The sequence below is a fragment of the Nipponia nippon genome, unplaced genomic scaffold (assembly GCF_047370975.1).
Source record: "Nipponia nippon isolate SJK-2023a ecotype South Korea unplaced genomic scaffold, ASM4737097v1 scaffold_6, whole genome shotgun sequence".
NCBI classification, from domain to species: domain Eukaryota; kingdom Metazoa; phylum Chordata; class Aves; order Pelecaniformes; family Threskiornithidae; genus Nipponia; species Nipponia nippon.
The window spans coordinates 47,295,928-47,319,850 of NW_028262380.1; the positions used below are offsets into that span (position 1 = coordinate 47,295,928).

Consider the following 23,923-nt stretch of genomic DNA (forward strand, 5'->3'; position numbering starts at 1 on the left):
TTTGCTATGTTTTTTTTAAATTAGTTTTTGTGATGCTGTTAGATACCTTATACGTAAGGAAGTTTATAGGCAAGCGGAAGGTTCTTTATTAAAATTGAGGCAAAACCCCCACAGTTATTGTACTTTGCAGAATGTCTTAGATGGAGGAAACCAGGCTGTCCCTCTTTGTTTTACTTTGCCACCCTGATATAGATGAGGGAAGCATCCTATCCAAAGGGACTTAGAAACGGGAGCAGCCTACTTGCCAGATGCTGTGGGTACGTCATCAGCATGGTGCACAGGCATTTAGCCTCCTGACTCTATTAATGTTAATGGGAGTCGGGCAGTTCAACCTCCATATACCATGCTCCAAACATATCCATTGAAGTCTGGCAAACAAGCCCTGAGGCTTCCTTGTAAAAGTCTTTGAAACTGCTGCTCTTCTCCTGTAAGATTTGCGACAAAAAAACAAGCCAGAAAACTGTCCACTATGCAAAGATTTCCATGCAAAAGCTGTGCCTGAATATAGATGGGTCTGATGTTTTCGCATACTACTAAAACCAAAGCACTGTGAAGGGAAAAAGGGTGATATGAAAGGTACCTGCTTCCCCTGGGTAACAAACTGGCTGGCTTTGTAGATGCATCTTCAGGTAGGTAATTTCTTTACATATTATATCAAAAGCTGCTGAAAAACATTTGAAACAGGTACCACAGTTCACATCCCCAGCCCTGACAGAGCACTTCTGATTTATTGTGTTGTTCTGGTCTGGTGCAAAGTGGCTGTACAGCCAGTTTATCTCTCTTCTGGGAGTGTGGAAGGATATTCATGTATTACAGAAGGCTGACCATAAAAATCTCCCTTTCAGCTCCTCTCTCAGTAAGAATGACTGCATCCCTGCTGCCCCCAGTTATGTGAGGAGCAGGAATTGGGGGAACTGCCCTTACAGCATCTGATCAGCTGGTTACTCATGAGAGGAGAAGACTCAAACACATCTGGGAGCTTGTTCTTCATGCCTTCTGCCATGTGTGGTCTTATCTACGGTAAAGTCTGAAGGTAAAATTTATTCCCAAGTAGATATCGCAACGGGATCACAGGTGGTGCAAAAATGGTTTCTGGAATGCAAATAAAAAGGGGCAGGAAGCAAGCCTCCACTGCTTTCTTACTTGCATCACTCTAAGTTTGAAATAATATTACTCCCGTCATCAGACTTACTCACTATGAAGCTCCTGGGAGAAAAGAGTCAAGTTCTTCCTTACTTCCAAAGACATCTCAAATTCCTTGACTCTTCAAATGGATAAGTGAAGATAGATGGTTCCAGGTTAAACCAGTTTGCAGTTACTTTCGTGCATGCTCAGAATCACCAAGTTTTTAACAGTGGCCTATTTTTTCACTTGTATTCCTGCAGCTGTGTGGTCCCCTGCAGACTGGGCTGCCTTCCACAAGCCATAAAACAACTTGAGGACTGCCCTAATTTAGGCTTTGTTTAAAATTCACTTGACTGCAGTCATTGGCCAGAAGTGTAGCAGTGCAGGGTGGCAAAAAGCAGCCATATCTCAACTAAGAATCTGCTCCCAAATTGCCTGATTTTAATCAGGCACAGTGCAAGATAGGTCAGCTAACAGATTTCCTGTTAGGAGAACTTGTTCAATTTTTTTTTTTTTTTTTTTTTTTTTTTTTTGTGGTAGCACAAAAGGATATTTCACTGTTTACTTCTTTGTCCTCATTAATACAAAGTAGCTTGCAGAGAAAATATGTAGCTGGATAACTGAACTTCATGCTGCAGGGTACAATGTGATCCCTTCAGAGAAACAGGTCTCTCCTCACATGCTGCCTGGGCCATTGCACAAGCAGCAGTGCGCAGTGTTGTGTGTGTGCTGAGGCAGGAGCCAGCAAGAGTGAGTTAACTAGACCTTTCATGTTACTCACTGAATGCAACAGGGACCTGGAGGATAGATGAGAGTGAACGTGGAAAGGACCGCATGGCACACTGTGTCCCTTGCCACCATGGCAGGCCATGTTTCTACCTCTGCAACCCTAACCTGCAGGGTCTATTTCCCTGTCTGTTGCTCAAAATGGGCTTTATTTGCTTCACCAGCAATTTTACTCTCTGGAAGAGTACTGTGTCTCCGCAAGGAAGACATTGCCACTCTTTAACATGTAAATAGTAGTTCTATTTTTGACTTTTTCATTTTTTATTGACTCAACACATAAATTGTAGTTTATATTTTTCTGCTGCTTCAAGCTTTTTATTGTGGCTCCTGCAAGACATGTGGTGAACTAATGTTTCAATGAATAATAATTTCAATTCTTGAGGAAACCAATTAAGCATTTTCAGAGGCCTCTAAGCTTTACATGTGGCTTTCAAGGATGGCACATAGCTTTCTATGCACGTTTTCGAAGTGTAAGCTTTCTCTTCCAGGATAAATAAAATGCAATTAAAAAAACCCAAACAAACACTTCATCAGCAACAGCAACTGCAGTGAAACTTTTTAGCTCACTTCCTGACGTTTGGATGATTGAAATTAAATGGAACTTCATACAAACTTAAAAATGAAAAATTATAAAGCTAAGAATAGACTTGATTTGTTTATGCTGTTTTTCAGCAAACTGTGGTTATTCATCTGAGAGATAATAGTATGATTTTAAGATTGCTTTCAAAACACATTTGCTTTCTTTTTGCTAAGGATACTGGTTGGCAAGGTGTACAGACTCCAAATAATACTAACATCTGGTTCCTGCAGCAGAGGATGTGATGAAAAGTCACCTGTGGGCATACCTTGCATGTTGATCCACTTCCTAGTCAGAGGTGGCACATCTTACAGTCTGACCCCAACTAGCAAGATTAATTTTTAATTCAATGGCTCACAGAGAGGTATGATGACAACAGAGATTTTAAAATCATGTTTCCCTCAAGATATAGCACTCCCTAAGCTGTGGATCACATGTTGATCTCAACATTTTTTCGTGATAAAGCTTCACACTCTGATCGCCTTGCCTTACAAGCTACTTATATCTTCTATTTGGTTCTGCAAGATTTTGTATTGTTTTCAGAAGGCTTTCTGTTGCCTTTTTTTTATTTGGTTACTGGCATATTGAAAAGGTGAAGGAATTTCCAGTGGCTGAGTGAACCCAGGTTTTTTTCCCCATCATCTTTGAAAACAGGTATTCTGCTGGGTGGGTTTATTCCACTTGATTATAGGGGAAGGGTTTCAGAAATGCATAACTATGTTCTGCGCATGGTTTTCTGGATGTCCAGTTTGGCTTATTGACTAAGAGTTGAGAAAAGGTCAAAATCCTGTGATCAAAATGAAATCCTACTGCTTATTTTTGCTAAGCAGAAATTCATTCCTGTAATAAGATTAAAAAAACCATTGAAAATCTGAAGTAAAAGTTACTAATGTTCCTAAAATCATAGCAATGATCATAAGAAAAAAACCCAAAACTATCTGCTTGTTCTTTCTGGCAACATACAGTAACAATGTGAAATATGGTATTCAGTAAGAGTTCTGGGTTTTAATTTTGTTTCTTGCATCAGTTCTATTTTAAGTTACTACAACTGATGTTTATACAAATGGATTTTGTTTTTTGAAAATCAGCTTGATTATTTTGCTTTACTGTTTTAACCTGATGAAGCAGAAATTTTCTTGTATCAGGTGTTTCACTTTACAAAACTGTATGACCTTACAGCTTTCATAAGAAAAACAAAGCAGGTTAATTTACCAGAGTTGGAAAACGCAGAATACTGTCATTTTAACTATATTTCAGCAACTTTATCTTTCAAACAGAAAATTGAACCATCAATCAATGCCAAAAATTTGTCATTAAAATATGCATCTTCTGCGCTTCTTAACACCTATGAAACTAATAGTTATTAATTCCACCACTTCCAGGCAGAAAAACCCACCTGTTTGCATTACAATTACTGGTTAATATATGGTATAAGAGTTAATGGATCTGAACCTCATCTCAATTTTAAGTATAGGAATATTACGACATAGATACACTAATTTAATGAGAAGTTGGCAGTTTGGCATTGGGATTTTCTAACACGTAAATGGCATTTTGCTAACGATTGCATTAAACTCTTAAAACAGGCATACCTAGTAGGCATACCATACACAAAGACATATGGAACATGTAAGTGAACTGCAAATGGAGAAGGGATATAGTAATGCTGTTTGCCAAAACAGTTTACAAAATTTAGGGTAACAGAATTATACAAAATATTTGTCTTTCTGTCAACAATTTGTTTGTGAAACAGAAATCCCCCTTCCCCAATTCTTATTTTAAGACTTGCTTGTTACATATTTTCAGGGTTTACAAGGTATAAAAAAGTGTAACTATTATGTAAATAATTTCATTGTGTAGTACAAAAATGTCGTGGATAAATCTTATTACATTTCTGATAGGTAAGAATGTTTGTATACCTATTTTATGCAGTTTGTATTTCCCCTTACCCGTACTAATTGGAAAACAAATTAAGTAACACCAAGTTTTCTACCCCTGGCCCACTCCAGGGGAGACCTTGGAAGGATTTAAGATGTTACAAGTATTTATCAAAAAGTAAAAAATTCTCTTTCTGTGGCACCTAAATTAGAATTTGCAACACCTGCCTGGCCCCACCAGGTGTTCCTTAGGGCCCTGCAGGTCTGTTTCCATGCTGGGCTGAGCTGCCTTGGTCTGGGGGATGGCGGCAGCTGGCCTCTTCAGCTTCTCTGGAATCCTGGCACTGGCCACGCAGGTCCTGGCAGTCCTGCTGACCTGTTGCATGTACACGGGCAGTGCCTGCAGGCACTGACAAAGTCTCAAATCTTACAAAATGATTGATATCACTGCAGGGGGGATGTGTGTGTCATTTTTTGTTGGTTTGGGATTTTTTTAAAACAAAGGCAGTGCCAGAACTGGTGCCCACCTGATATAATAGTAATTAATATACTAATCTAGAAAGAACAGGCATTGAAACTCAGTGTCTATGCTATCCTCTCCCACTTTGCAGTAGCATATTTTTTGGAGGCCTGCTCTTTTAAAGGCAGCCAGGTAGAGGCAGGTGGGAGTTCTGGAGTAGTTCTTCAGCTGTTGGGTGCAATTACATTTTGCTGCTGCTCCTCAGCTGATAACAATTGCAAACACTTGTGCTTCCTGCTCATGCAATTTCTGCAAGCTGAGGCCTTGGCATGCATTTTAGTATGCTTGCACGAGCACAGAGGTCTGAACTTCACATTCCTCTTTTCCTTTGTGTTCCTGTAGCAGTAACATGTTCGTTTTAAGAAGCAGGCTGCTGAACTGTGTGATCTTCATTGTCACAAAGGGTAAGATTATACTTTAAAGTAAGAAAATTTGCAGTGTGTAGAAGGCTAGGAAAAAACATACTAGACTATGAATATTTTAAAGTAGTTATGTGGCCTGTGAGAAAATTAAGAGATGATTTCACGCTTTTGTAGTTTTTATGTCTAATGGGTGCTCGGAAAGAAAGAATACTAGTGCTAGACCTATGGACAATCTGCTTGTGACCTGTATCAAAAGTCAGCAACTGCTTGTGTGCAGCTATGTATTTCTCTGGCTTTTTGTTTTGTCTCTGTGTGTCCTATATCTGAGTGATCTGTGTCTATGGCAATTTTGAAAAGAATGTTCTGTGGCCAAGATCCAGAAAGTTTTGAAATGGCAATTTTGAAACTGTAGCAGCCTCCGGTTGCCCTTAAGGAAGAAATGCTGTAAGACATAGAAAGGTACTGTTTCTTGGCACTCCTTTTGCAACCTCCTTTATTTGGTTTCATCAAATTTAATAAATCCAATGTCAGTGAATGTGATAATCTGGCAAGTACAGCTAATCAGATACTTAATGGGATACTGAGCTGTGTTTAAATTCAGTTTTGTTCCCAAGACACAAACCCCAGATGCTTACTTTAAAAGAACAAACTAATTGTTCCTGCAAAATGTGGCTGCAGTATATCCATCCCATCAGTAGCTTGTACCCCTGATAAGCTTCTCAGAAAGAAAACATTGTTGGAATAATAAACTCTTAAAAGGAAAATAAAAATCTAGTTAGAAGTTAGAATATTTGCTCGGGTTTTGGAAAACTAAGGCTGAAGTAGTTTCTCTAATGGAAAGGTTTGAACTCTACCTATCTCTAGTGGGACTGCTTTAAGCCATGGAGTGGAAAAATATTCTGTGATGGAGCGCTCTCAATTTTGCCTGTGGAATTGTTCAATTAGCCACTTAAATGATGGCAAGTTTAATGTAAAATACGAAGTGTGGTTGGACAGTTGTCCCTGTCCTGAATAAACGCTCTAACTCTTAGGTTATGCAGTTACATTTGTACCCTCTGAACCCAATTTTCTAACATTGTCTATAAGATGGCTTATGATCTCTTTCTTTCTCACTGACCTGGGAAGTAATTTTTCCATATAAGCAGAGTTATTTCTGTGGAGAAAGATGATAGAGAGCCCTGTAAACCTGTAGAGTTTACTTTTTATGTCCTATCACCTTCAGCAGAGATGAAAATTTCAAGCCATGTTTTGTTACTTGGCCAGGTGCTCCAGTAATGGTGCTGCTGGTGTAGAGGAGACCCCTCCCTTCTCTCCCAGATAGGTGGGATTTAGAGTGGGGATTTTTTTTTTTTTTTTTTTTTTAAGAACTCATATAAGGATGATAAGGAAAAAAGAACACTTCATATGCTGAGAAAGCCTGGCAAGGAAGGGGGTCACCTTCTTCGCAGATCCTAGCAGGGCTTGGGTCTATGCTCCTTTAGCTCTGCCAAGGTTTGGGCACTTATAGGCAAGCCCACAAGTAAATCTTTCTCTTTGTGCAGAAAGAGTCTCAGCCACCTACTTAACCCCTTCAAGAAATATAGGTGCCTCAGAGGGTAGGTGGGAGCCAAACAAGAGTTTTGAGAATGAAACTTTCAGACTGATGTGTTCAAGTTGCCTGAATACCTTTATGCTAACTCTAAACTGTCATCACTAACTGTGGTTTTCTAAAATGAGGCAAATACATAAGAGCAGATGAGTAAAACACTGTTTCTGCAAACATTTACTCCTTTACTATTGCCAGGAGCCTTTTACAGCTCAGTAGGGATTTTTCATGTTAGTTACTGGTTAAGCATAGGAACAAGTGTAGTGGTTTGGAGCCTATAAATGCATGGCTATTTCTAAGCTGCTCCTGTTCTACAAGCAAAGTACTTCTGTCTCCATGGATTTGATGTGCCATGTGTACAGCACTGAGTACTCGGAATGATTTGTCTGACAGTATTTCAGAAGAAAGTAATCAGTCACCAGTTGGAACTGCAAATGGGTGCTTCTTCAAGTTTAGTCATTTCAATCCCTGTCTTCAGATTTATCTATGGATTCACATGTTATATTAGGCATCATAAAACCCTATCTTTTAAATGTGCAAAATGTCATTACATTTTGGACACCATAGCAATATTACAAGAATGCCAAGAGAAACTATTTACAAGTATTACTTTAATACTATTTAAATGAGACAAAATAACTTGGCAAAAATTGTTTTTCTAAAGGAGAAAATGTTTTGATTCTTTAATATCAAAGCTTGGAAAAATATTTCATTTTAAGTATTTAAAAGCAGCACTTCAAATCTAAGAATCAAATTACTAAAGTAAATTCATAAGGCATGATTTTTTTTAATGGTGGGTAATTAAGATAATACCTATTTCCAAGTAAATGGAAAGAAAAATGAGTTTTGCTGAACTAGTACTTCTCACAATGTAGATTACAGATTCTCACCTGTAATGATTGTAATTGCCTGGGATGTTATTAATATGGTCAAATTAGGTGCAAAACTACAGACTTTTTTTTGTTTGTTTTTAACATCAGCTGCAAAGTAGATGCATACATCTGTATTTTACTTAAAAAGAATATAAGGACTGTGCTTGTTCAATCTGCTTCCTAAGGAAGCATCTCTCCTCTGTTATATAGATGCTTTTATATTTGCTTCTATTGCTTTTCCAACCAAAAGGGTTTGAAAAAAAAATTTAAAAAAAATTGTTTAACTCCTTGAAACAGCAGGGTGATGAAATGGGGTGTGATTTGCCCTCCACCTCCATGTTCTAGTAAACCATAATGATATGGCTATACGCTGTTTGGAGCCAACATCAACATTACAATAACGTGTATGAAAAGTTGTCTGCCATCTTATGTGACACTTACAATTTTTATTAGGATGGAAAAGAGAAATTTATTGCCGCCTTTTACAAAATCTTGCGTGTGTACAGCATATCCATTCAGTGGTGTATCTTATTTATAACCTAATTCAGATGCTTTTGCAACAGTAGAATAACATACAGTTTGAAAACAACCAGAAGTAGTTTCAATTCCTTTTTGCTTATTTTTACTTTGCTTTAATTAGAAAGTATCAAAATGCATGAAAAGAGAGAAAGCACTGTTAATCTTCTAACTTTTAAAATAGTGTTAGGGTCAACTGATTTGTCTAATGCTGTTCTCTCCTGAATGCAAGCATTTGGCAATGCCAAAGGTCTGGGCAACTCAAAAGAACAGATAGACAGTGGATGAACTTGGCTGAAAATACAACTAAGATTTATTTTTTTTTTTTTTTTTTTTTGTGTGTGTGACCAAGTCACAATAAGACCTAGGGTCATCCATAAAGCTCTAGGCCAACCAGGACGTTAGGTGGGAAAAGAACCCATGCCCTGGAAGGGCAGAGGCTAAAAGTCCCCAAACAGTCAACAGCCAAGAGAAGGTGCTTGTAGGACTGGGGCCACCTTGACATTTCTGTCACCTTGGTCTTGGGTTTCTCTTGTGTCAGCAACTGAACCTCTTGCTGTTTAACCCTTAAGTTATGCTGGCAGTAGCAACTGTAACATACCTTCTCCTGACTGTTTAGAAACAATTGAGAGTTTTGCCTCCCTCCTTCCTCCTCCTTCTTTTCTCACACCACCCCTAATGCCATATATGTTACATCCACATTTTCTAAGAGTTAAGATGCACCTTTTCTGAATGAAACTCCCTAAAGAATCTGTCCGTGCATGGTAACAATATAGAATCATAGAATCGTTAAGGTTGGAAAGGACCTCTGAGATCATTGAGTCCAACCTGTTAACCTACCTGCCTGGTCCACCACTAAACCATGTCCCTAAGCACCACATCCACATGTTTTTTGAATCCTTCCAGGGACAGTGATTGTACCACTTCCCTGGGCAGTCTGTTCCAATGCCTAACTACTCTCTGTGAAGAAATTTATCATAATATCTAATCTAAATCTGCCCTGGCACAACTTAAGGCCATTTCCTCATGTTCTATCACTTGTTACTTGGGAGGAGAGGCTGATCCCACCTCGCTACAACCTCCTTTCAGGTAGTTGTAGGTCTCCCCTCAGCCTCCTCTTCTCCAGGCTAAACAACCCCAGTTCCCTCAGCCGCTCCTCATAAGACTTGTTCTCTAGACCCTTCACCAGCTTCTTGACTCTTCTTTGGACACGCTCCAGCACCTCAATGTTTTTCTTGTAGTGAGGGGCCCAAAACTGAACACAGTGTTTGAGGTGCGGCCTCACCAGTGCCGAGTACAAGGGCACCATCACCTCCCTAAAAAGGTGCAAAAGTGATGTTGAAATACATTTGCAGCAAAGGTAATTAGATTTTAGTGATTTGACTTATTTGTCGCTGGCTTATTTCACTTTCTTATTGTTTAGTATTTCTTCCCTGCCTACCATATTTCCTGTGTTAATTGGATGCTTGCTTTTTAATAATAAATTGCATGATACTGTCCTTGATAGTTGACTAGTTATCATGACTATGTTTTCCTTGGACTTTTAAATACAGCATTGCTGCTCTTTACCTATGTGAATGAGGGGAGGAAAAAATTCCCTGTGTTTCAGCACAAAACCACCAGTGTGGGAAAGTAGGCAGGGAGTGCAGTGCTGGCACATTGGGCTGCTGCTTCTCTGGTCCCCTGTTCAAGGGTTGTGTGCCTTGTATAGTATCATCTCCAGTACGTGGCTTCAAGTAGCCAAAGCTCCATGCAAATATACTGATCAAAAACAGGTGTGAGTGGAAATGGAGGACCACTCTGGCTTTTGCAGCAAGTATAATTTTGTGGTCTATTGTAAACTTCTATGCTGACTATATTTGATAACTGTGGTATTTATAATGAAGGGCTAGGATGGTGGTTTCCATGCTCTGGACTGTGAGGCTGTGGTACCTGGCCTTCACAACTACGTTAAACAAAATAACGGTTATGGATTCACAAGGACTGGACTTAGTGTAACCATGTGGTTTCCCTGACTTGCTCATGTGCCTGCTGGTCTATGGGAGATGCTGAATGATTAGGCTAAACAAGGAAAATGTGGTTAGTCTGTTGGCAGCTTCAAGAACATGACACACAAGAATAACAATCCTGATGAATATCAGTCCCCTCAAAGTAAAAGGGGAACTTGCTGCACTTTGTTGTTTTTATAGAGCCTAAATATCGCTTATTTTCTTTCCTTGCCTTCTCTTTCTTCCTGCCGAGATATGTAGGCCCTATATTAGCAGTCAGGATGGGGAATATGGGTGATGATTTCCACAAAAACACAATGAGATGTCTTTAGTTTGGCACAAAATATGCTTCTCTTTTCCCCCAGGGTGCTGCAAAGCTGAACACGTATGAAGACTTATCTTCACTTGTGTAAATATTCATTTGGGGAATTTCATTAACATAAGCATATGTTTTAACCTCTTTCATTCCAGAGAAGATTTTGTATGTTGAAACAGAATTTCTGTTTTGCAACACACACAGTCCTTTAAAGCACCAGATAACTTTTGTGACAGAATAATCGAAGGTTACTACTGATCTGTTAACAGGGGAGGAAAAAAGAGGACAGAGCCATATTTTTCTGGGAAGTTTTTATTCTGTTGCAATGTGCTCTGAACACACTTTTCATGCCTTACTTGTGAAGCTTTTTATTTCCCCACACACACGTCTGGGGAGAAAAACAGGATATGAAGTATTTGTAGCGGCACTAAAATGGCTTGTCTGTGTATTTAAAAAAATAAAAAATAAAAAATCCTGAGATGATAATGGTATGATTCTTGCACCTAAGTGCCAACCCCAGAGGCTTTGCCAGGAACTGGGCTTCGGACTTGCCTGATATAGGTGCCTGCTCGTTAGCTGCTTGTCAAGTTCCTTTTAAAATCTTTGGAAAGAAAGATACAACTTCAGGGTGTGATTCTTCTGACCTGTTTCAGATGCCTTCTTCATGGTGAAATGAATTACTCCCTAGAAATATTTCTTCCTATCGTCTATAAAGGGAGACTAGTTCAAATCTAGTTCAATTGGCCCAGGGTCCTTCACTGCTGCTTTAACACTTCATTTAAAAACAAAAAAAGTTAATAAACCCCTATTGCCAACTAACTCCATGTTAATGCATTACAGTGGTAGTCAAAGCAAAGGTATCATTTTGGTCTCTTAGCTGCAAATGGAGATCTAAGATGCAGAAAGATTAAGACCAAAACCTTTGCTGATTTTAAGGTGTTTCAGTGTCTGAATTAATGAAGATGTCATCGAATATAGCTACAAATGTTGGGGGACTTGTGAAAGAAATGGGGTTTCTGTTTTCAAGTAATTTCTAAACATGTTACTCATGCATATCATTGGTAATGGACATCATTGATAATGTGAACCTAGTAAATAACTTCCTTGCATAACAAATCAGGTTTAAAAAAAAGTTTGTCTTGATATGTTAGCTGCTACCACTGGAAGCAGGGTGCTTACATAAATCGTTTAATTAGGAGTTTCAGTCTTGCAGCCAGCTGGAATGTTTTTGTTGTTTCCTCACCCCACTCTCCATAAAAATATTAGAAATGGTTAGAATGATCTGAGCAATTAAGTAGTCTGTTAAATCATTCTAGGTATTGGTTTTTGTTTGGGTTTTCCCCCTCATTCTTTATCTTATACATATGTACAGGCTTTACAGACTGGATTTCAATTTATTTCTTTTTTTCTTTTTCTTTTTTTTTTTAAATGGGACCCACAAGAGATTTAACCCAAAGTTTTCCTCATCTACAAAGTTCTGAGAAAATCATTAATCAACAAAACAATTCAACACATTCTTGAAACATTTACAAATTAATGGGCTTTCACTTAAATGTGTTTTGGTTTTTTTTATCTTTTCTTTTTGGAAGTTTATTCAAGAAATTTCTTGAGATCCTAACTTTTTTGCAGAGGGCATCTTTGTTGTAACACCTTCATGAACATTATGACTTGAATTTCATCTATGCTTTAGCTACTTTTCCTGAAATATCCTGTATCTTAGCTGAGTTGTAAACCTCCAGCCAGCTTCCTAAACCTGGTGCCAGTATTTTGGGTTCATACCTACCCTGCCCCCGTGTCAAGCTTCAATGTGCTGTTACAGCCATTCTGGACCAAAATAGATGTCGGTCAGTGTCTTCCTAGAAGAGCTCCTCTCATTGCTAATTCATGAACCTGGTGGGTGATAGAGATTAAAGCCTCACTGTAGTTTATAATTTCCTGATCACCTCAGGGAAGTTTCAGTAGGAGCTGTTCCAGAGGCTTTTAAGTTTTGTGCTGTATATCTGGATTCCTCTGTAAAGAGGTAGCATACACTTCAGGCTTTGCAGCAACACGTGATTAATTCCAATAGTACAAGTTGGATGTGGGCAAACACTGTCACTGCTTGTATGGATCTGCAGCATTTGGCAATAAATTATGCTTTGTAAAATAAATGCCCATTGCAAACGTTTCCACTTAACCAGTATTTGAAGACCAGCATTTCTAACTAATTTCTACTTGGTGCATAATGCAGGTGTACCAGGAAGCATATAGCGTTTGTCTGTAAAGACCCAGTTAACTGGAGTCGTATGTTTCTTCACTGTATGGCTCACATTTTTCTCCAACTGATGGAGTCTGAAGTCAGGTGTTACCTGTAAGATTGGCATCAGCCTGATGGGCTGCATTAATTATTTGTGCTGTATTGTCGGTATGCTGGAGGTTAGAAGACTTTTCAGACATCACAGTGGATTGTCCACTATAGGGATGAGAATTGTGCAGTTATCATTACCAGTGAGACTTTTAATTTATATGTGTGATGCCTGCGTTATTAAGGTGGTCGCGAGGGGAGTAAAGCAAATAGAGTCAAGGCCTGAGCATTCCCTGTGTGCTTCTGTTACTAGATCTGTCTGGGTCCTGCGGTTGAATAAATTCCATTTTATTCTAAGCCTGCTCAAGAAGCAGCAGTCTTGTTGCAAAAATACTGTGGTTTTTGTTGCTTCAAAAGCTCTAATAATGTTGCAAGTATAATTGTTTTTATGCTGCTGTTGAATTTGCATAGGTCGTGCAACATGACAGTTGTCTGTGTCAGAGGAGCACTGATCATGAGTTAAGGAAATCAAGGAAAACTGGTATGTGATTTTTTTTTTTTTCTTGCAGCTGGTATTGTAAACCAGATTTAAGAAAGGGGATGTGCTGTAAATATATACTGTATAATTCTTGTCCTGGTTTCAGCTGGGATAGAGTTGATTTTCTTCTTAGTAGCTGGTATAGTGCTGTGTTTTAGATTTAGGATGAGAATAATGTTGATAACACACTGATGTTTTGGTTGTTGCTGAGTAGTGCTTACACTAAGTCAAGGACTTTTCAGCTTCCCATGCCCTGCCAGGTGCACAAGAAGCTGGGAGGGGCACAGCCAGGACAGCTGACCCAGACTGGCCAAAGGGCTATGCCATACTTATGGCGTCATGCTCAGTGTATAAAGCTGGGGGAAGAAGAAGGAAGGGGGGGGGGGGGGAGGTTCGGCGTGATGGTGTTTGTCTTATCAAGTAACTGTTACGTGTGATGGAGCCCTGCTTTCCTGGGGATGGCTGAACACCTGCCTGCCGATGGGAAGGAGTGAATGAATTCCTTGCTTTGCCTTGCTTGTGTGCTTAACTTTTGCTTTGCCTATTAAATTGTCTTTACCTCAACCCACGAGTTTTCTCACTTTTACCCTTTTGATTCTCTCCCCCGTCCCACTGGGGGCGGGGGGAGTGAGTGAGCAGCTGTGTGGTGCTTAGTTGCTGACTGGGGTTAAACCACGACAATTCTCCTATAGTTTAATGATGGAAACTTGTATGCAAGCTTTTATAGCAATTTACTGCTCCTCTCTTTTTTTATAACACAGGAATACTTGTCATTTCATCTGATGCTTCTGATAGTAGTGGTGTTAATGCCCTGTTGTAATGTCAGCCTAAGTGTCTATGCTGATGACTGATTTAAACCTCTGACTCTGGTGTATTTCCAAAAGCCTGAGCTGGTCTAGAAGAGCAGGGCACTTTCACAGCTTGTCACCTCAGTGGTGTTGTGCTGGGCCTGTGGTGAGACATCTCTCTTCTCCCTGGATGCCTAGCTCCTCTGTATTCATAAATGCTGCTGGGAGTGGAATCAGGAATTTTATGAGCTCTGAGATAGTGGTTTTGATGCAAGTAAGCGCACAGGGTTTAAAAGAAAAAAAAAAAAATATTTTGGGTAGTTGCAATATGCCTTGCACTCAAAGGTTCAGCTTCTCCCCCCATTAAAAAGAAAAGCAGAATCATTCTCATATAGAACTGAAAATAATTACAAACAAATTGTAACTTTATTGACAAATGACACGTATTACAAAAACCAGAATTTCATGCGACTTGGTAGGAAACCTGATTTTCCATTCTAATACTTACTCATTAGATTATAATGTTTTTCTGATTTGTTTGGCCATTGGATAACTTCATGTGACTTCACGTTAAGTACCAAAATGTGAAAAAATGTTAAACCATGTCCTCCACCCTGAAAGAGTAATGGAAGACGGCTGCTGTATTTCTGAGTTTTTTACCTCTGGATTAAATCAATTATTTCAGCACTATAAAGAAAAAGCTTGTGTCTCGGACAATAATTACCAAGTAGACACTCTTTAACATCCAGAACAAACATCTGGATCGCGTTGACTTTTTTTTCACCATGGTAAAAAGGGTGAATGAAATATAATTCCTGCTTTCTGATGTCATGAGGATTCTTTCATTCTCACAGCAGCTGGAGCTCCCAGTCCCTAAGCATTTACATATATTTTTAAGTGTTGCAGTTGTTATGTGTTTTTAAAAAGAGTTGACACAGCTTACTATGAAGTGACTTCTGTGTCAGATGGAGTAGATAAATCAATTAGTCTTTATGTGAAGTCATCTTTGTTAGTCATTATTTTGAGCAAAATATAAAACATTTATGTCCTTGTAGGATAAATTAGTAGTATCAGAATAAAGTAATAATTGCTTATAAATAGATTAAGCTGTTTCATTTTTGTGTTCTGCATGTGTTTGTGGTTTTTTATTCATAACGTTTTCTTGGATCCGTATGTATGTTTGATTTTTCCTAAGTATTTCTAATGCTCTATTATTTCTAGAATAATATTCTTAATACAATATAATCTTCCATGATAAACTATAGCAGGCTGGCTCTGGGACAGCAAAAAGCTATGCTAAATTTTGGTCTGAATTTTAGGCCCCTTGTTAGGTTTTAAAAGAAAGAACCTGCATTAAAAATAGTTTGACTCTTTTATGTGGTGGATTAGCCTGGGTTTAGCTGCTTTGAAATCTGGTAATCAGATAAAGGTCTGCACAAAGCAACTGCAGCTCTTTGCACTAGTGCTTACGGTATGGACCAGCTTGAGGTCAGTGATCAAGATGAAGGTACATTTCAAAGAATTTCCCTTGGGAATGTGCGCCGAGCACTGCTGACGGATCAAAAGCGCTGGTCTGTGGCAATGAAAAGGAGCAGGGAAGCACTTACTGTCATGGAACTACAAACTGTGTTTGCAATACCACTTGGCATCTTTCATAGAGTACATGGCTATCAGGACAACGGAAAGCATGACAGCCACTCTTGCTTTTCCCTTCAAAAGCCTGCGTTACGTACTTAATCTTCTGAGCAGAATTATTTAACCAGCTGTGGCACTTCTCTTTCATGTCTGGACAAGGAGGCCTAAGCACTGGTGTAGGTTTTCTGAGAGCGAAACCAGTCCATTTTCCCTGACAGTGGAACTGATTCAGTTTTGCTCAAGTGAATATCTTCATCAACAGGGCTGTCCCTGGCCACTGGGCTGTCGGGTGCAGGTAGGGTTGTGACAGACATGGGCAGACGGAGAGAGGGGAGCCCTCTAAAACCATGAAAATAGGGCTTCTGCTACCGTTCTGGAGCAAGAGGAGAGATTTTCCTACTCGCTTCCTATGTTTTCCCAAAACTGCAGGCATTCCTGTTGGCTGGACTCTGTATCCAGGTAGAGGTGAATATGAATAATAGCATCACACTTTCTTTGTGATAAAATCATATGCATTCCAGCTTAGGATTCATTGAAACTTGCAGACAGGCACACGCAAGCAAAAGGCAATAAAGCTATTTAATTTGAGTTTTTCCTTCTTTACATCAATTTAAGGGAGAGGAGCATTGGCTTAAGCATTTCTTGTAGTTCAAAACAAGTGTATGAGCCTGCTGGCATAGAGAGACAGAGAGAGAGAATGCAGCAAGTCTTGTTCAGTGGGATTCATGCAGACCTGTAAAATGAAAGTCTCGGGTAGCTTTTGTTATTGCAGCTGCTAGTTGTAGAAGGAGAGAGTCTGAATGCCCTCTCTCTGCTGCCTCTATGAAAGTTTGAGCAAGCATGACATGCCCGCAGAGTTCTTACCCAGAACTCCTGGACCTGTTACGAAGTATGTGAAGAAGTAACTGCTGGTTTTTGGCAATTGCATAGGAGAGTTAGGAATTGTACAACATAGGATTGTATTCTGTCTTCCCACTTATTCCAAGAACAGTTCCTGGGTGCTATATAAAAGTGTTGTTGGTTTTTTTTCCCCTCTAAAGACTAAAATGATCATGCTTTCACGTTGGTGATGAACTTCTAACATTCCCAGAAATTCTTTTTTCATGGGCACTCTGAATTTCTTACCTTCACAGCATGTTCAGTTGTGGTGTTATACCTTGAACTTGTTCTGCCATGACAACTGTGTGTAGTGACTGGAGACTTCAGTGATCCAGAAATAGTCTGGTAATCAGTCTGTGGTTATAATGTTTTAAGAAGATAGGTACTAATACAGGATGAGCAGTAGCTGTGCTTAACGATAAGTGTAACAAAATAGAGAATGCATTAAATTTAAATTCACTGGAGTGATTTTATGAGAAAATTGCTTTAAAACGTCTTATGCTGGCAGTAGGCCCAGGATGACAGTCAAAAACCAAGAACTGCCTGGAAAGCCTTATTTCAGTGAGCAGGAAGGTGATTACAAGTAGCAATTTAAATCTTGGGACTGTTAAAACTTGTGGTGATCTTGGAGTTTCTGTGACTGTCCTGGAAGGGAGAAGAATTCCTGCTGTATGGGATATTTGTGTTTCCTTTGCTCCTGTATTTGTTTGATGGTTCTTCTTTCCTTATGACTAATGCTGTGTACTAGGATTTATCTCAGTGGACTTACAGACTGACTTCTCAGAAACCACTTGGAAAATTACGCCAAGATTGGAGTGAATTCATCTGTAAAATTGCAAAAATCCCTTTTTGTGTCTGAAGCACTGATGAGGGCAATGCAAATTAACAATGAGAACATTAGTGCAGTTATGATGTCTCAGTTAGATCAGTTACAGCTGAAATGTTTTCAGCTAACGTACACAGCTGCAGCTGCTGCTGTTGTTGTCATGTTGATCTCCAGAACCAAAGGGAGAAAGAGGAGACAGGAACAGCATGAAGGGCAAGAAGATGTTATGGGAGTTAATTTTTTTAAGTTAGGCTGATATTGGCACTCTCCTTAGGTGGGAAAAAGTGATGGTAAAAAAGGAGGCAGGAGAGATGGGATGCCAAAAAAGACAAATATGCTCTGGTGGCTGCTGCTCCCCAGGCAGATGCACTGCTAGCGCAACAAAATACTCAAGCTGTTTGCAAGCATTTCTTATGGTTTCTCTCTACTCTTTTCATTAGAGACTGGAAACTCATTAACCTGGAAAGTAGCCAGTAGCTTTGCTTTAGCTCATGCTCAGGTATGAAAGTGCCGGAGGTATTTGGCAAAGGGGCACAGAACAGAAATGATTTAGGTTTTAAGTGCTGAAATGTTAATAGGGCCCAGGGAAAGTCTTCTCTTGTGAACATGCTATTCTGTAAGTATCCAGTTTGTACCTTTCTCAGAAACGTCCAATTTTAGTTATCAGTAGATAAAATAGACTGCCTACTAGCCTGATCCATGAAGGTCATATTCATTAAACTTTGTCTGAAGTTATACTGCCAGATACTTTCAGAATATGGTTAAGCAGGTACTGAGATTGAAATACTACTCAGTACCAGTTTAAAGTGCAGGAAATAAATTCTTACCCAATTTCCTTTAAAACATTAGCCTTAATACAAAACATTAAAGAAAAGATTAACTAAAATGTTCACCTTCTTTTTTTGCTTGTCTTTGTCCTCTGTGGCATTGGGACAAGTGAATGAGCAAGTGCCAGCAACCTCTTCCCACCCCTTCACTGCCAGAGATAAGGGTATTCCTAAACAGGCAACGCTTATACGCCTGCCTTTGTTTGCTGAGATATTTTGATGCATACCACAGAATATGCCTCCTCCTAGTTTTGCTTCATGGCTTCTTGAACATAAAATGTAAGAACTAGGTAACAGAACAGCAGTGGCTGTGGTTCCTTGGGTATTTGAGCCAGTTCACTGTTATTTAAAGGGTATGATCTTGCACCTTCTAACTCCTTTCCTTATTTTCTCATGGTCTTGTCTTATAATAGCCCTGGTGCTGATGGGGCCTGTTGGACTGCCTTTGCATTAGCATTTCAGCTTGAGTCAGGGATGTGCTTTTGAAGCAAACCTCTGGATCATCCCCGTTTGCTTTGGGCTGTATTATGGAGGGGTCTGCAAGCACACAAAATCGGTTCCCATCAGATTAAATTAAAGTGAGAAAGGCCACCTAGAAGGGCACATTAATTTGTGTCCAAACGTTAATGAGGAGTCAGTTCCTGAGACCAGACTTGCACTAAAGTAGATGTGAGGTAAAATGTTGACACATATATTGTATGGCTGTCAGGGTTTCAGTACTAGCTCTTTTGCTCATATCCTGTTAGTTTGCACTATTTGCTTACATAGCCTCATTAGTTGAATTGGCTCATAAAATGCAACAGATTATAATCTGGGTTATATTTACTGGAAAGGGTATTTTTTTCTGCAAGGTTAGTGAGTTAAACCAACTTCTGGATTTGACTTCAGTGAGTACTACAGCCAGCACCGGGATGCTGTAGAAGCACCTATCTGTTAGCGTGAAAAGAAAGGGGAATGGTTATGGCGACTTCCCCTGTATCTTGCCTTACTTTGGGGAAAGCTGAAAGTGACTTCTGTTGTCTAATGTACTATAGGGTGTCCTGGCTTTTCCTTCCCTGCATTATGTGGAGATTGTTAAATGCTTGTTGACCAGTGGAAGCATTTTTATTTTCTTTAAACCTCTGTATTTACCTCTTTTCGCTGGCCACAGATGGAGATTAACATACCAAACAAAAAAGTGTTTGTTCTCTTATTTTACATGATCTTAATGTAAAATTTGCAATCCTTTTGTAACCCAGAGGACTATACAGAGGTTCAGGGTCTGGAACAGAGATGGAGTCCCAGCAAATTATTGTGTTTATTCAGGTATAGTGGTGAACATAGTGTCATTTACAGGAAAACATTACTGATTTTGAGACAGCTACTTATATAGAATTATATTCCTGATCAATTTTTAAGTGGAAAGGGATATATGTTCTGTGGCATAGGTGTTTTTATGCTTCAGTAGACACCACTAGTCTGTGATAAAGCTTCAGGGAATCTTCTGTGAATTAAGGTTTCCTGCAATGCAATTTGCCAAGATGTGTGTTATCCTAAATTTTATAACTCTCTTAGTAATTTGGATGGTGCAATGGTTAACTGAGATGCAGACAGAAAAGGAGAAAAATTGCTGGGATTCTTCTGTCTCATTAGGGAAGGGAAAGGGTGGTGGTTGCCCATCATCCAACTGTCAGTAGCATGAGCCATCTTTTTTTGAGAGTTAAGAGCAAATAGTAAGAAAAACTGAGGAAAAAGGAAACATTAGTAACAAATGGTTGTTAAGATGATGCAAATAATTGATGTTCCTTAAAAGCTTTGCTTCATTCAGTAGCTTTCAGCTTATTGATTTTCAGATTCACAGATGTCCTCCAGGAACTACCCGAAGCAGAGGGAGAGATTTTTTTGTATTTGATAAATTTTCTTGCATAGATTTGTCTGAGTGTAAAAAACAAGACAAAAAATCCCAAACAAAAACAAAAAAAACCCCAAAACCACCCCAAAAAATGCAAAGAAAAAACCAACCAACCAAAAAAAACCCCACCCCCCAAAAAAAATGCAAACAAAACAAACAGACAAAAAAACCCAAACCAACACACACACAGGTATATGAGTAGTTACAGTGTTTGGTGGTATCAAGCTTAACTATACTGCGTTGTATGCAGAGCCCTATTTCAGTTTGTTCTGACTACTCTGTTGCTGGTAGCATCATCTGATGTCTCTAACTCTTATTTTAAAAAAAGGCAGTGAATGGTTGTTCCACTCGCTTTTCCACAGTACAGGAGATTTCATGAACCTCTGTCACGTTACCCTTCAATCTTATCCTTCCCAGGATGAAAACAATTAACTTAGTTGTTTCTTGTGTGGAAACAAATTCTGATAATTCTTCTTGTGTTCACTCTCTCTTACTAATTCTACTATTCCCTTCAGACTGTTGTGCTTCCCTTGTACTCCCGTTTGAAAATGAAAAAGTAGGTTTATTTTATACTGAGCTGATGTCTTCATAGTATTATTTACTGTACCCTTAAGATGATAGCTTGCTTTTCTTCTCGTACTGCATCTTACAGAATTATACCATGAATTAATTTTACTGCTACTGTAAATATGAACTGCTACTCTCCTTGCTGCCTGTGGGCATAGACCCTTCCTGCGAGCTACTCTTACTCACTAGTATGCTAGGAAACTAAGCCAAAGATATAGAGAAGTAATTTTTGGCAATATCTGACTTAGTGATTCATGGAGGGGAGTGGTGGAAACCCAAGATGTCTGAAGGAACGGAGCAAGTCCTTCTGATTGTAAAGTGGGCCAGCCTAATGGTGCATGCATATAAAACTGCAGCCATGATTATCTTTTGGATATCTCTTAGGAGTAAGTTGGGGACTTTCAGTGGTCTGTAGGAAGCAGGTTTAAACTGTATCAAAGGAGGCTGTTATAAGGGTGAAATGATGTTACACAGACCAAAATTTATGTTTGTTTTGCTTCTTTCTTTTAGTTTGGAAATTACTCTGACCTCAGTTTTGCTGCTGTATTTCAAAGTACATGAAAGGAAAAATTATTTTAGACAGAATGAGGTAACTGGCAGTTTAGAAACTTTCCCCAACCAAGAGATTGTAGACCTGTGGCACTTCTGCAAATGGCTTTACAACTGATGACTTTGAACAAGGCTGCTCTGACTGCTCAGTGACAGGTGATTGAATCAGGTGGATGTTTGATAGTTAGGATGGATTTGCCATGAGTGCACCATATCTTTTTAAAAGAACAATAATAATAAATGCAATGAAGCAAGTGGCAAGCTAAGTTCACTGTTAGAATTGTAATGATTGGTTTTCTCAAAATAACTAATGGATTGAATAAAGAAATGTCCTGAGGTACTTGAAAGGTTTCTCATTATAAACTCCTTTTGGTGTGTGAAATAGAACCAAAAGGGCCAAGATTGCAAGAATTTTAGGTTTCGGAGGATAATTACTCTGAGAGTTGAATGTAGGAGTTTTTCCCCTTAGAGCTGGAGAACTTTTTGCCAAGCTGAAGAAGTGTGTTTGAACAGCCAAATCTGCTGCAACTTTAACATTCAGTAGCTCTTGAATTTTAGAGGTACGTAGTGACTGCGGAAAGCTGTGATGAAATCATAGGAGTATATAAATGTATATCTGTTTATTCCTCACAGTTTCTGTTAATAGTCAGTTGTCAACAATTCGTTATAGGGAACAGGCTAAAGCTATACAGGATAGAAAGAACTTTAGGACACAATGATTATCCTTTTTCTTTTATTTATTTATTCATATATTTAGAGACAGAATAACTTCTTTTGGCGGAGTGATTCTGCATGCCCAGTCATGTTATATGGTGTCTGTCGTCTTCCTGCTAAAGGATCCATACAAATAACAAATTATGTAAATGTCTTCAGTACAAAGTTTGCTCTCCTGAAAGGAAAAAGAGAAAGTAGATTTCTTGTGTGGAAGGGGCCTAACGTAAGGCACTTTGAACTGCCTTTGTAAAAAGGATATAAACTGTTGAATGGCCTTAGAGATTTTTTTTTTTTTTCCTGCAGATGACCTTATAGACTGAGAATAACTAATATAGTAAGAACTAGCACGTTGCACATTGTACTTTGCATGGACATGGACATGTCTTGCAGTTTCTGTAGGTAAATGCTTGGAATTCAACGCATATGAACAATCTGACTGATACTAAGAACAGAGCCCTAAGAGGCTGACAAGAAGGAGCAAACGCTGAAAGGGAGAAACATGTTGGCTAGAGAATAGGATCAGATGAGCATTTTATGCCTGAGCTTTTTTTAAAGAGAAACTGATTGTCTGGGATGGCACTGATGGCTGGCAGTTTCTGAGAAAATAGTTTTTTACATTTAGAATATTTATGTTGACTATTCCAAATGGGAATAGATAGTTCTGAGATTTGTAGGTGATGTATTATTATGTGGTAAAGAGCTTGCTAATTCCTGGTAATTTATTATGAATAATTAGGATTGGCCTAAAAGTTGATGTAGATTTGTTTAATCTTTCTCTGCTTAATGTAAATAGTGTTTGCTCACCAAAAGCTGTCACTGCTGTTAACTAACCCTACATAAAGCCTTTTAGCAGTGTCAATTTATTGTATCCTCTGTGTATTTATAATGTCAGTAGCTTTCTGTTAGAAATTTTGTTTATTGAACCAATTTGGTAGAGGAACATAAAACAATCTCTTATGAGGAGTTTAATAATCTAATTGAAGTTCATTGTGTTTAAATAAATTTCATTCTGCAATTCTTTCTATTATAGGGCTGGTTGTGGGGAGTTAGTACATGCCTTTAATCTCAATAATTTTTTTCAAAGTTTTGTGAAGAAATTGAAGATGGAAGGAGTAGTAGATGATAAAAATGAGAGGAAAAGATTTGTATTTCAGGTGGCCACCTGGACAGGCTTGCCTCTTAGCTCTGTTTTAAGAACAAAATGTGACATTATGCTGAGTCTAAATGTTGAAGAGGCAAGTCAGTAAGCATTACACTTTCATATTAATTTGACACCTAAAGCAAGTCTTTCTATTAAATTTGCTTTGAGGTTGGTGGAAAACGTTTTAACACTCAGCACACTTGATTTCTTCTTTTTTAAACTGGGGATAGCCTGGGAATCATTAAGTGCAAAATGCTTTTATCAAACCCATAAACAAAAGGGGATTCTATAGTAAATCCATTTACTCTCAGGAGGTTTCAACAAAACACATTTTCACTTATTCAAAGTGGAGGAATAAATCTGTAGCTCTTTTTAAAGACACTTACTTCACAGCCCTAGGAGGCAGACACAGTACTGGATTTAAAACAAAAGCTGTAACAAAAGCATCCTCACCAGGCACAGTAAAGTGCGGTAATGTTTTATAGGTCTGTAATACAACTGCATGTGAGAGCTATTCAGTTACTGCCCAACCTAGCAACATAGATAGCCTATGAGGGGAAAAATATGTGCTGTAGGGATGCTGATTTTTGATTAAATAAATGCCAAATGAATCAGCTTCTCAACTAAAAGGAAAAGCTATCCTCTGATACCTGTGCTTGTGAATTAGAAAATGACTTCTACAGCAATGGAAAGCTTAAACAACCAACCTGGTGTTTTACCTGTATTTAATCACACTGTACTTTTCCCAAGTTGTCTTTCT

At 38.8% G+C, this 23,923-nt stretch overlaps 1 long non-coding RNA gene across 1 annotated transcript in view; it reads left to right on the plus strand.

The window, feature by feature from the left end:
* The first annotated feature begins 5,193 nt into the window (after positions 1-5,193).
* The window catches only part of LOC148051449 (uncharacterized), a 40,141-nt gene continuing 21,411 nt past the window's right edge, over positions 5,194-23,923 (plus strand). Inside the window, exon 1 of the long non-coding RNA XR_015699810.1 lies at positions 5,194-5,289. This is a non-coding gene — a long non-coding RNA (uncharacterized LOC148051449). The remainder of the gene's footprint in view (positions 5,290-23,923) is intronic.